At 38.4% G+C, this 13,235-nt stretch overlaps 1 protein-coding gene across 2 annotated transcripts in view; it reads left to right on the plus strand.

Annotated features, from left to right (window-relative positions):
* RALGPS1 (Ral GEF with PH domain and SH3 binding motif 1) overlaps window positions 1-13,235 on the plus strand; it is a 133,874-nt gene that overhangs the window by 2,491 nt on the left and 118,148 nt on the right. For both annotated transcript variants that reach the window (XM_064524021.1, XM_064524022.1), the window contains exon 2: window positions 3,263-3,383. The gene's annotated coding sequence lies outside the window, so the exon portion shown is untranslated. The remainder of the gene's footprint in view (window positions 1-3,262; window positions 3,384-13,235) is intronic.

Raw genomic sequence — 13,235 nt, forward strand, 5'->3', positions numbered from 1 at the left:
TTTCAATAACAAGCACAATAAATGGATTAATTACTGTCTATCGGATACATCTCTGCTAGCTGCTAATGGAAGAATTCTTATTTAACAAGAATACATCTACAAGGAGTCGCAAGAGGTCTGATAGTGTGCAACTTCATCAGTGATCTGGCAGTGGATATGTGACTGCCGTTGCTAGTGTTTGCAAATGACATAACTTGTTAAAATGATGAACACAGTGAGGTAGACTGCTGGGTATGCTAAGCATTTGAATAACGTTTGTGTTAAGGCCGAATAGAAATGTTTATATTGAGGAAGAGAGACTTCAGGCTTCATTTAAAGCACAGGAGAATGCATCTTGGAGAGCAGTCATTTTGCAAATGATTTAGGTAGTCAAAATAAATAAGCAACTCAACATGACCTCTCAGGGCAATGTTACAGCAAAAAAAGATTAATGCTATCTTTGAATGTATAGGCAAGGAAGTAGTGAATAGAATTAGGAACGAGATTTAAAGTTCTGTAAAGCATTGGTGAAAATGATACTGGGCTATAATGAACAATTTTGAAACTCTCATTTTAAAAAGGAAGGTAAAAGTCTTGAGTGATCTGAAATGAGCAGTAAAAACGTTTTAAGAATTGGTGCTGAGAGACAGCAGCTCAGAGCAATCGGAAAACAAAGTCCTAGAGTGCTAGGGATTTTTTTGGAGAAGACTAGAGAACAATATATAGTGGTGCGTATCTTGGACAGTGTGTGCGGTCCTTCTGTACCCATCTTCCAAAGGATATTACAAAATTAGAAAAGCTACAGAGAAAGGTGATGGGTGTGAAGAGAAGGGTGCGGTTGCGTTATGAGGATTAAACAGTAACTCGCCATTGCCTGCAAGAGATGGCTGAGAAAGTGTGTGGTATCTTTGTAACAGTATAAATGGAGAAGGTAATTGGAAAGATTGTTTTCTAATTGTCTTTTTTAATGTAAGAACCAGAGGGCATAACAGAAGACTAACAAAAGCCAGCTTCAGGAGCAGAGATTTTTTCACAAAAATCATTAATTTTCTCACAAGTTAAGCTGCAGAGCTCTTCATCAGAGGATGTTGCAGATGCTCCAAGATCATATGGATTTGAGAAGCAACTGGTTATAGTCATAAGAGAAGCAACTGGGTAAATCAATAAGAGAGAAGTTCTTCATGTGCTATTAAGTGCAAAGATTTCATCTTTGGCAAAGTCCCTGAACTACAAATCATGATAGACTGGAAGAATATTTGGGGGAAGTAATGCTACATAGTTTCCCTATTCTTCTGCTTTTCTTTACTTTCTACCTATGAGCTGTTGTGGAGTTCGGAAGCTGGGCTGCACACAGATGATTGGCACCTCCTGATACAGCTGCTGTTATGTTCAGAATACACACAAATGAAACTGAAGCCAGAAAAATTTGATTAAAAAATTAGGATGCATTTCTGGACCAAGAAAACAGGAGATCTCTGATCTCTCATTTCTCTTTCAGGAGAAACTTCCTTTGTTCATTTAGAGATAAGTTACTGAGCTTAACACAGAAACAAAACAATTTAGTTTTGGGGGGGGTGAAATTTAAAGATATTGAAAAACAAGGTCACACTAGATGATTTTAATGATCTCTTAAGGCTTAAGTGCCTGCTGTGAATAGCAGGTTAAGTATAATAGTGATGTCACAGCTATGCAAAATATCAGTATTATGAATCCAAGACAGTTAAAACATTGAGGGTGGGATATGGAACAGTATGCTTATTCGCAGAATCTAACTCTGGACTGAAATGATGGCATGTGAGGAAAATATGCATCTTTTAGAATAAGGAATTGCCCTAGTCATAGAATAGTGTAGGTTGGAAGGGACCTCTGAAGGTCATCTGGTTCAAATCCCTGCTCAAAGCAGGGTCAGTGAAGAGCGGGTTGCTCGGGGTCTTGTTGAGTTTTGGCTATCATCCGAGTTCCAGGATTCTGTAACATCTCTGGGCAGCTTGCCGCAGTGCTTAAGCATTCTCATTGTGAATATTTTTTCCTTATTCTTTATTGGAATTTCCCTTGCTGCAACTAGTGTCTGTTGCTTTTTGTCCTTTCGCTATGCACCTTCGAGAAAATTCTGGTTCCGTCTTCTCTGTAGTCTCCCATGGGCAAATAGCCGTTCCCATAGCCTTGTCCGCACGCACGCACACCCACGCGTTCACTGCCAGGGAGCAAATCTGATTGACGCAGTTGAGATGGGATACGAATGTACATTGCATCTTTCATTTTGGATATAATACTGAAGTGTTTAAGAACTCATTTGTAAGTTGTCATTTTGATTCTTTATGAGCCAGGATCTTTTGGCTAGGCAAGGAGTGCCTACTGTATGTATGCTAGAAGTTTGGATGAGCTGTGTGTGTGTATGAAGAGAACACTTCTTTTCCAGAAAAAGATAGTTTTTTCAGTGTAAGTAGGAACTATATGTATTAAAAGAATAGGAGATACACATTTTTGTGGTTGGAAGTTCCTTAGCAGTAGGAGGAGAGTAGAGACTAGTAGAGACACAGTAGTAGCACTCTGTGATCCTCAGTGATTTTTGTTAACTTTAGCAATGCAGCGTGGGCTTTAATGGGATTTTCTTATCAATTTCCCCATGGAAATATCTATCTTTGAGATTGTTTTCTCTGCATTTAGTATTTCATTGTTGCAAATGTTAGCTATTATAACAGGTGGCATAAAGCAAAGGCGGGGAAGAGAGGGGTACATCTAAATGTCACTGTGGCAAGTTACCTAAACAGTATTTTCTGAAGTTTGTTGCTGACTGTGTTTGGTGGAAGAAATGGGGCTGAATTTGCTAATACAGAGACGGAAGAATGATTGTATTTGGACTTGTCTCTCTTGTGCTGTGTTAAGTCTTGAGGAAACCAAAGTGAAGAATGAGTTACTGTTCATGAAGGACCTTGAAAGAAGTGGCTGAAACCAGTAAGCACACCCATATTAACCTGGAAATCGTGTAGCTTGACAGAGTGGGGAAGAGTTATAGGTACATATTTGGGAAACATTTAGTTATGAAATTCTTAATATATTGCTTTTCCCTCACTAATACATTCTTTAGTTTCTTAAGTTTTGGAATTTGTAACGTAACAAGGAAACTAGAATGGGGAACTGTCATCACAACCATTCAAAACTGGAGGGAGAGCTAAGAATAAAAAAAAGAAAAGTGCATGTTTCAGGTGAGGAATGTACAGTTTGGGAAGAAGTGAGTTACATAATAAATGTCACCATAATTCTGTTTCCTGGTAATTTACAGGCATGTCATGCTTTTAAGCAAGAGATACACCTACTCAATAGCCAGAGGTAGACCCAACAACGGATTGATGGAGGTGTGCAGCAAAATGGGTTGAGTGAGTGCAGAACTACCTTATTCCACTGTAAGTATGCAACTGTGATTAAAGTAGCAAGTATTTTCATTTTTTCATTTACGTTTGATACCAAAGATTACAGAAGTGTCTGTTAGTTCTTTTCTGTTTGAGAGACCTAGAGTTGTGATGGAGCCATGACAATATTATGCTGTAATACTGCACATGTATTTTTCTTTTTCTGTGATTGCTTTGTTGAGACTCCCCTAAAGTATAATTCTTGAGACTTCCTAAAGTAAAGTTCCTCTCAGATGCATATCTTGCCCTTCTAACACCTGTCAGTCACTAGACTTGTTTGAAGGGTAATGGCTTTTGAAAAAGGACTTCTGCTGGAGGAAGGACGGCAGGTTTGTTTTGATATGGATCAAGATTGTATGGGGTTCTTAACTTGCTGTTTATTATTCAGTCTGTGTTAAGAACAAGTATCGCTTTTGTGGTTATTGTTGTTAACCTGAGAAATACTTTTCACTTTGATCCTTTCCACGTTGTGCAGCAGTGCTCATTCCCTTTTTTCCTTATTTTAAATCATAATCTTTCTCTTCCTTAGGGTTTGCTAAGAGAGAGTTAAGTAATTGCCAATTAACACAGAATAACTATGTTTACATAGTTGTAAATGTTTATTTTGTTTTAGGACCAAATATGTGTGTGTTTTTTCATTGATCAAAGGGTGACATTCAAACCATTGGAACCCAGCATACCCTGCAGTTTCAAAATTTTGGTGTAAGCAGTCCTGGAATGGCATGTTTGTCCTTGCAGGTCTGTCCCTTCAACTCCTGAGACAGAATTAGTGCCAACAGGCAGCCTCAATAAGCTGCATTTGTAAGGTTGACTCCTGCAGAATATTGACTGCATAGTGTGGATTAAGACAAATTTAATGCATCGCGATAGGGAGTTGCAATACTTCAGCTCCATTCTTGCAAGGAAGTGGCCACTAGAGTAGCAGTGTAGTGTTCTTTTCCCATTCCAGAAAAGTGAGAGCAACAGTTCAAGGACATTCCTTCAAAAAAGTGTCAGCAAAAGACTGATCTGGAGAATCTGATCTGGTAACCTGCTTGAATTGATGTGTATGTTGCAATCAAGTTGTCTTCACACAATCATCTGTTGGAAGGGGGATTTCGTCCTGCTTCCAGAGCAGTTCATTTTAAACCAGCCTTTAAACCAGATCCCTGTGCCAGGATTATTGTCAAAATCGGAGAAGCCCTGAGAAAATTGAAACCGGTAGTCTGATGTTCTGGGAAGTATCTTAGCTAACTGAATTATCAGCTCCGATATCAGAATTCTGTACCTGTTACTTTAATGTTTTGGAACACTCCTTTCTCTGTTATATCTGCTTTGTACTAGTTTTCACTTTATCATGTGGGTAGCTGATGCCTAAATCTTATTTTCAAACTTAATAGTACAACATAAAGATGTTAAAGGATTTCTTTACCCAAAATCTTAAAGCTTGATTGTTTTTCTTTTAACCTCAGCAGGGTCCAAAGCATGGCTCTGTTGTGCCAATGTTCCCTCTCTTCCACACGCACACACTTCATGGGTCTGGGGAGATAGCAGCCTTGCTTTTCCCATACCTGCTACTGTCCTGAAAGCTGCCACTACTACATACCTGCTACTGCATCTGAAAGCCAACTTGGAGAGGATGGAGCTCTGCTTGCTTGATGCTTATTTTCTGGGTAGTATTTATATGTGGCTTGTAAATGTCCAGTTGTACAGAGTTCATTAAGCTTTATGATTCCATCATATGAAATATGAATGTTCCACTAAAATAGTTTCTGTATCATCTAGGAGTATTTGGAAATTAATTATGAAAAATCTTCAAGTAGATTGAATTATTATTGCATTGAAATGTTGTCTAGAGTGATGGGAAATTCTGCAGCTATCTGGATTACCAGCTCTGGTATATATACTGACTAAAGCATTCACTGGTGGGTTTACTGTGTTGGGTGTGCTGATTTCTGCTTCCTTGTGATTATTTCTGTTAACAATGCTGTGCTTTCACACTTTTTTTTTTTTTAATGAGAATGGACTGCTCATATAATTCTGGGCTATGTATAGCTTATCCTTCATCTCTGAATGATTTCCACAGCATGCAGTCATTTACATGATAAAAGATTTACTCTTTGTATTTTAATATCTATTGCAAGCTCTGTATCAGGTTGGCTTTTATCTATTCTTGGTTTATTTTCTACTTTCCACTGTGTAGCTTTTTCACCAATCAATGTTTTTTTTTTTTCTCCTGTTTTCCTATCAACATTTTACTCCTAGTACCTTTTTTGAGTTGATTGTTCATCTCGTTAGATCTTGAGCAGCATCATTGACCTTTTTTTTTTGCTCAAGGTGGAAGTTCCGGATGGCTTTTGTAGAAATCCTAAACGTTTAGTGCATTTGAACCTTGGCGGTCAGTCCATTTGATTTCCACGACTCTCTCCTGCTGGGATAAATTTCATGCTTCCTGGCCATCCTATCATTGACACCTCCTTGCTCTATAGCACAGGCAGGTTTATTCCTCTCCCCCCCATCAATATCCTATTACTTCCTTTCCTTTTTCCACATGGTCATATTCTCATATAAGTCATTTCCTTGTTGATTTTTCTGTCCTTCAGGGTCTGTGGTTCAGCAGGTTTCTATAAGCCTCGTGTTTTTCTATAAAAATTCTTTTCTTCTCATGGGTGGTTTTTAAACCCCATCCATACATATCCCTGGCTAATTTTCCTGATTTCAGAGCTTCTCATTTGTAAGAGATAACACATAGAAACAGCTTCTGTCACATATCTGCTTGAGTAGAATGTTTTGCAGTTTCCATTGTGTAGTTCTGGTTTTTCTTCCTTGTTCTGTTCTTTCTGTTCTTTCAATAGGTAGTTCCTTCCTAGGTCCTGGCAGTGAAGAAAAAAATACAGAGTGCTTAACTCATTCCTATAAACTTGCAGGCAAGGAACACAATCCTCTGTCCTGTTTGCTAGACTTCAGTCTCTGTCAGCCTTTCGTGGTACAGGTTCTGTCTGTCACCCCTTCTTGGAAGCAGAATCCACTCTCGCAGTCACCCTAGGTCCTGTGGCCAGGAATGATCTCCGAGCTGCTCCCGTCGGGTCGGCACACCCTTCTCCAGAGTTCTCTGCTGCGGGAGCCTCAGATCCACAGTTCGGTTCTGCAACATATGTTAGTTGAAGCAGGCAGACGCTATGTAATGTCTTTATTTTACTTAGATACTGTCAAAATAATAAACACTTATTTTTATGCCCCAGTTTCTACATCGCTCATGGTCTTTCTCTGTATTTACATTAGGGTTTCTAAGGAGTCTGGTCGTCCTATAGATAAATTCTCTCCGAGTCATCTGATCACTTTCCTGTACAGCCAGGTGACTGATTCTGCTCGCTTGCGCTTGCTTCCCTCCTACTCACCCAAGAGAGCATGAGTTCCTTTAATTAAACGTTGGTCCCTTTGTCTAGGATTCAGAATAAGCCTCATCAAGTAGCCAAAAGTCCATCACCCAGCAGTTTCCTAATTATCAGCCTGCAGGATTCAGACTGGTTGGTTCTGCAGAGCAACCATTATTTTGTTCGCTTACATGAGCAGTCATAAAAACTTTTGCTTTAATTTCCCAATTTTCTGCTGCTCTCTGTTTTTTCCTAAGAAATAAAGCTGCAGTATTTTTCAGAACTCAGAAGTGCCTATGCCACACTGTCATCCTCATCAGTTCTCTTATTTTCCTGTAGTCTAGCTCTGCCTTTCTGTTTTGTTTGTACTGCGCCTAGCACAGATTCTTGTTCCTTGGTCAGTGATGAAGTCTCCCAGGACTATGGTAAATCAACCTCTGTCTCTCGGTGCTCAGCATTAGTACAGTGACAAAGTGGAAGGGGAGAGAAAAGGAGGTTAATTTCATTCGTTTGTCTTCCATTAAGGCATACTTCACTTTTTTTTTTTCTTCTCCTAACTGGTTATTTTTTGGCTGCTGTATTATTGTAAAAAAGGTAGTTATTAAGGCTGTGGGTCCTACAAGGTCTATGAGACACAGCAGGCTTTCTGAATTAGTTTTCTGATGGTGAAGCAGTGAATGAACGCGGCAGTAGTTGTGGCAAACAACTCTTTAGGCTGAAGAGGGAATATTTGTTACAGGCCTGTATGAACATCATCATCATTGGAGTATAGGTTAAATTAAGGACAAGGTAGTAATGTAATCGCTGCTTCCTACACTGCAAATCTTTTCCAAAATATCTGTGTTTTTTTCAGCCAAAATGATTGGACAAAGTTGATACAAATATAGAAGTAATTTGGAATAGTGGAAACTGCAAGGGATAAATTATTGTCTAGCCCTGAATAAAGTCTGTTCTGGAAGATTTAGTACAGTCCAGTGCTACCTAGCATTGTCTTCTGACTGATTTCACACTGACCAAGTTGTAACACTTTCTCTCTCTTTATTTATGTTATTTTTCTAAGGGTGCTGTAAAATAAGTTCTCCAGGTAATTATATTAAGAAAAGCAAAACCCATGCAGCACTTCTTTCTTCCGTTTTCATACGAGAATATGTACTTTGGTAGACTTTCTGAGTTATGCTTCCGTATTAGAACATGAGAGTTGAGACATTTTGAAAACAGGTCATTAATAAGTTAAGAATCAGTGCCACCTAGTGGAACGTTAAAAAGCTTGGCATGTTCTAAAAGTCTTAAATTGGATTTGGAGAGGAGAGCCCAGAGCTTTTTATGATTGACATCTAGCAAGAGATTCCAAATTAGAGGTGTGAAGCTGTTCAGGAGGTTTCCAGCAAAGGATACTAGTGTGTTTTTGTTTTTTTGTTTGTTTGGTTTTTTTGTTTTGTTGGGTTTTTTTTTGGTAGTCATTTTCTTAATTTGAGAAATGCCCATTTTTTCAATAGGACTAGAACATGTGAGATGCTCCTGCTGGCTCTGGACATTTGAATACCAAACCAGCTTATTGTTAATAGTGCACTTAGATATCACAAAGGCTGTTTGCCAGTACTTAGTGCTGCAAAGGTTAGTCCCTACTAGTTGCTAGCTGTAAGATACTGTTTATACGCCGTTTCAAAATACGTTAATGATGAGCAATGTGACAGGCAGTGTGTCCTCTAATCTTGAGAATGGCACTAAATATGAAGTTTCAACTAGTTTTGCTGACCCAACTGAAATCAGAGTATAATATTGGACTGGGAATTACTGCCTCAGTTGAAAGGCATTATCAGTTTCACAATGCAAATGAAAAGCTGTTTCTTGCAGAAGCAGAAAACGTGTTCTAAATGCCAATAGCTGACACAGGGTTTTTTTTTCCTGTTGGAAGCAGGGGCATAAGTTTTTACATAATTCCTCCATTTTCGTATCTCCACAGAACAGTGAGATTACCTCAGTGAGAGCTGGTCAAATTTTTTACAATACAGCATGCTTTTTCCTGTGCAAAGCTGGTCCTTTTCTTTCTTTTTCTTTTTTTTCTACTTCCCCCTTTTCTTCTGAAAACGTGGCCTAGTGGACACAGAGCAGATGCAGCATTTATCTAACTTGGGGAGAAGAACCTGTGGCATTGTGATATGGCAATGCACGTCGTATCAGTCAAAGCTAACAGGGGTCATAAATCCTCCTGCTGTCTCCCAGTAAGCCCATATTTGTTCTATGACAAATTAACAGACTGTTTACTGGTTCCTGCTTTTCTCATGGATGTTTACTACAGAATCAGGGTTTTGTGACGACAGCTCAGTACTGGTGGAACCTGCCAAGTACAATTATGTACTATTCTTCCTAATAGCTTCTGCTGCTCTAGAAACTGATTTTCAGCATAAAAGCTTTTGTTGGTATGTATCATGTCTTAAATTCATACATCATGAAAAGTGGAGAGGACCCTAGTGGTAATCACTGATGTCTTCTATATTGTATGCCATAAGACTTCCCTGAATTCTCATTTGATCTAGGATTGGGTGTTGTCTAATCTTGATGTAAAGATTTCTAGAGATGGATAAAACACCACAGTCCTGGGTGAAGGTTTTCAAAGGGCCAACTACCCTCCATATTAGAAATTTACACCCTATTTCTTGTCTTAATTTGTTTAGGTATCCAGCCATGTTAGTTCTTGCTATTATCTTTACTTAATAGAACAGCATTTTATTATGGTTTTTTGCTTAAACGGATAGCTTCAATCATACCATTACTTCTTGATACAGTAAATGATGGTAGATACAGCAGAATAGAGAGAGGGGGAAGAGAACACTTAATGGTGAACTCGTAAATATAATAAACAGTAGTTAGAGTGCACTTAATTACCAGTAGGTATAGTGTAGGTACGGGGCATAATCAGGATACAAATAGCATTTCATATCCAAACCTGCTTTTTCAGCCTTGTACTACTTCATGGTTTCACCAGCTAAGGATCCTGTAGGATATTTAATAATTTTAAAATAATCTTTGACAGTTTAAGAGCATTATGGAGAGCCTTTTCATTAAGAGCTTGTGCTTACCTCCCTTAACTCAAAATCTCAGCCTTACAGTTTCGTTATCATTTCAAAATATAATAAGAAAGGACTTATTTTTGTTCCGCCTGTAGAATGTCAACCTAACTTTTTGGTGTAGTGATTGACACAGGTTCCTTTTATGTATTCAGGTTGCCCTGCAACAGTAAGTTCTTTTGAAAATTCTTTGAAAAATTCATCTAGTATGAAATGTGACTGCTAAAGTAGGGCATATCCTAGTAGCACAACTGAGATTTGAGTGTTGTTTTTAACCTGCTTTGGGGTATAATTCAAATCAGTTGTGCACATTCATAAAGCCTGATGAGGCTGGGACCTGGTTTCTGAAGTTGTTTCTTAAACTCATCACAGCAGCTACTGGCAGCTGGAATACTCCTGCTTCATTGCTCATGGTTGAATTCGTTTGAGTGTATGTACACTAGAGGTGGAAGTAGGAGAGCTCAGGTGATTTTAGTAGGAGCAGTCAACTCTGGAGTTAGATTTGATTCATTGGCAACAATTGAGAGACGCTGTAAGAATCAACTTTTCCAGCCTTTTTGCTTGGAACAATGTATGTTAGTGATGAATACTTTACTTAGTTCAGCAGTTTCAGATTGCGATCAGCTAACACAGTAGGCTAACTCATAATTAATCCTCAGAGCGTTAACAGTGTTTACAGTGTTTTTGGTTATAATTCTGTGTTGATTCATCGAAGATTGGCAGGTCTTGTGATCCTAAATCTGGGACACACTGTTAACTGTGCTCAACTTCTGTATTTGTGCTGATAGTAAAACAGTGTCTGGTATAAATTGCTGCACTGAATGTTGGAGTACTGTTTCACCTCAGAGTGTATCTTCACTGGATCTTGTCACAGCCCAGTTCAGATTTTTATACGCAGAATGATAAGTATTACTTCCATTATTTACATTATTCATCATTAACTATAGTAGGAAGCTCTTCAGAGCAGAATGTGCATGAAACTACTTCTAACTTGTTCATAGCATATTTCATCTCTAGGTGGTACTGTTGCCTAAAGCATAATGAAACATATTAGTGACTTTCTAGTGAAATTGATCCTGAAAATATGTGCACTGCTTAGGAGGATCTTTATTCACATAAATGTAAAGGCTTTTAATCTTGTATAGCATAATTATTTTGTTTCTTACTAAACCATTAGTAGGCATTTATTATTTGCATGCAGGGTTTTGAATATTCTAGAATTTTCTGTGTTGTACAAAATGGCCACAAAGGTTTTTTGCTTGCTGTTGGATTGTTTCAAAAGGATGAGAGGTTTTTTTATATAAAGCATTGTGACTATTCAGACAACTCACCCATCCAGTCTCATGTACATTATGTGCACACATTTTTCTGTATGTATATTACATGTGCATGTTATGAAAGGGCTCAGAATGCCATATAGGTTCCTGTGGATCATTTCTGTCTTTACCATAGGTGATGTGATCCTTTTCCTCTCCACTTTGCAGAAATTGTATGTGAGGAGATAAGAAATGGGTTTTGAGAGGTGGTATTTGGAGGGACCTGTGCACTCAGAAAAGCGAAGATGTGATGCAACGTTTGAATGTACTAAACATGTCAGAGGGAATAGTGTCAGTCGGGAGTAAAATGGTTTTACACCAGTGTTGCTTAATGCTTCTGAGGTTTGTGCATCAACTTCTTTCTGGGTTAGCAAGGGTCTGTATAGCACTTGGCAGCTGCTTCTTTAAAAGGTTACAATCAGTAGGTAGGTGGAGAAATTCTCCATACCAAATGTTTCCAGACTGCCTTGCTGTGTCACTGCAGTGATGAAACAGCTGTAAATTGTTCTGATTTGGAAGGATTTTGAAAACTTTTTAAAAATACTAACAATTAAACTAAACAAAGAAAATTTGGAGAAAAATACCATCCATAACTATCCAAATATGGAGAATAGCCAATATATGGTTTTAGATACCTTGATGCTAAGTCTTTGCATCTCTTAATTTAGCAATAATACAAAAAAAGGTGCTTTTTTTTTTCCCTTTCTGTAAGCCTCCGGGCTGAAGCTGGATGTGATGTAGATGATGATGTGAATTTCACATCAGTGGCTGAATGCAAGCACAGAGGTGCAAGCGTAATGACATTACTGTTTCATCCTGTTTTCATAGTACTGTTCCACTTTCCTCTTCCAATATATTAACTGGACTAACATATTCTCATTTGTACTCTACGCCCACAGCATCTGAATACAACTTTGTTCCTGGTTCATCAAGGAAAGAAGCATTTTAATGTTAAACATCTGGAGAAATAGTTTTAGAATGAAGAAAGAGGAAAATGAGTACAATGATTAAAAACAATTCAGAATTGAAAGTGGTGCTCTGTACATGGTCTATCATAAGGGTGTCCTTAGTTTGTGGCAGTTGTCAATGAAGTGGGAATAGGGTGTTGATATTAGCGGGGTGGGGGGCAAAAGAGCAAGATTCTGTCAGTGTTCTTAGTTCCTTTGTCTTGGTCAATAATAACTAATCGTTCTGATGTCTGGTACCAAATTTATTTAGAAAAACCTGGTAGCTTTCATTCATTCCAACCAAGTTTATCAGTGCCCAGTCATGGCAGTGCTCTTTAATTGTCTTCGCTTAACTAGTTCAGCATCTTTTAGAAAGCACAATTGTTTTCTGGTAAAATACCACCGTTCCTTTGTCTTGGTCAATAATAACTAATCGTTCTGATGTCTGGTACCAAATTTATTTAGAAAAACCTGGTAGCTTTCATTCATTCCAACCAAGTTTATCAGTGCCCAGTCATGGCAGTGCTCTTTAATTGTCTTCGCTTAACTAGTTCAGCATCTTTTAGAAAGCACAATTGTTTTCTGGTAAAATACCAACGTAGATTTTCTTAAAAGCGTGCTACAGCTGTGGGTTCATGACTCAGTGATGTCGGGAGAATACCATAACCAGCCATAATCAACTAATCACCATAATTAATGAAGGTAGTAAGTAAGTAGGCTTTGAAGTCAGCTGAGAAAGATTGTTAAACTTTGGAGCCCAGAGTAGCTGTACCAGGTCTGATCAAAAGTCTGTCTAGCCCAATATTTTTTCTCCAGTAGGAAAATCAGTAAGAGCAGGGGTCATTAGTGGTTGCCTAAGGAAATATGAGAACAAAGTCATCCATTGGCGTTGCTTCCCCAGAATGCTCTCACAGCATTCCGGATCTATGGCACAGGGACTTCCATTGCCAGAGGTGTATCTCTGTGCTTAGGAGTCCTTAATGACTTTTTGTGAGTTGGATAAGCGCTAATGAGAATGAACTCATGTGGTCATTGTATACTTATTACTGAAGAAGTTGTTTAATTTGACATTGCTGCTGTCAGAGAATGTCAGTTCTGTTCCATAAATAACAATATCTGACAAATGCTGGTAAAGTAGTGGCTAGAGTGATTTTTCTTGTAT

The sequence above is a fragment of the Dromaius novaehollandiae genome, chromosome 20 (assembly GCF_036370855.1).
Source record: "Dromaius novaehollandiae isolate bDroNov1 chromosome 20, bDroNov1.hap1, whole genome shotgun sequence".
Taxonomy (NCBI): Eukaryota; Metazoa; Chordata; class Aves; order Casuariiformes; family Dromaiidae; genus Dromaius; species Dromaius novaehollandiae.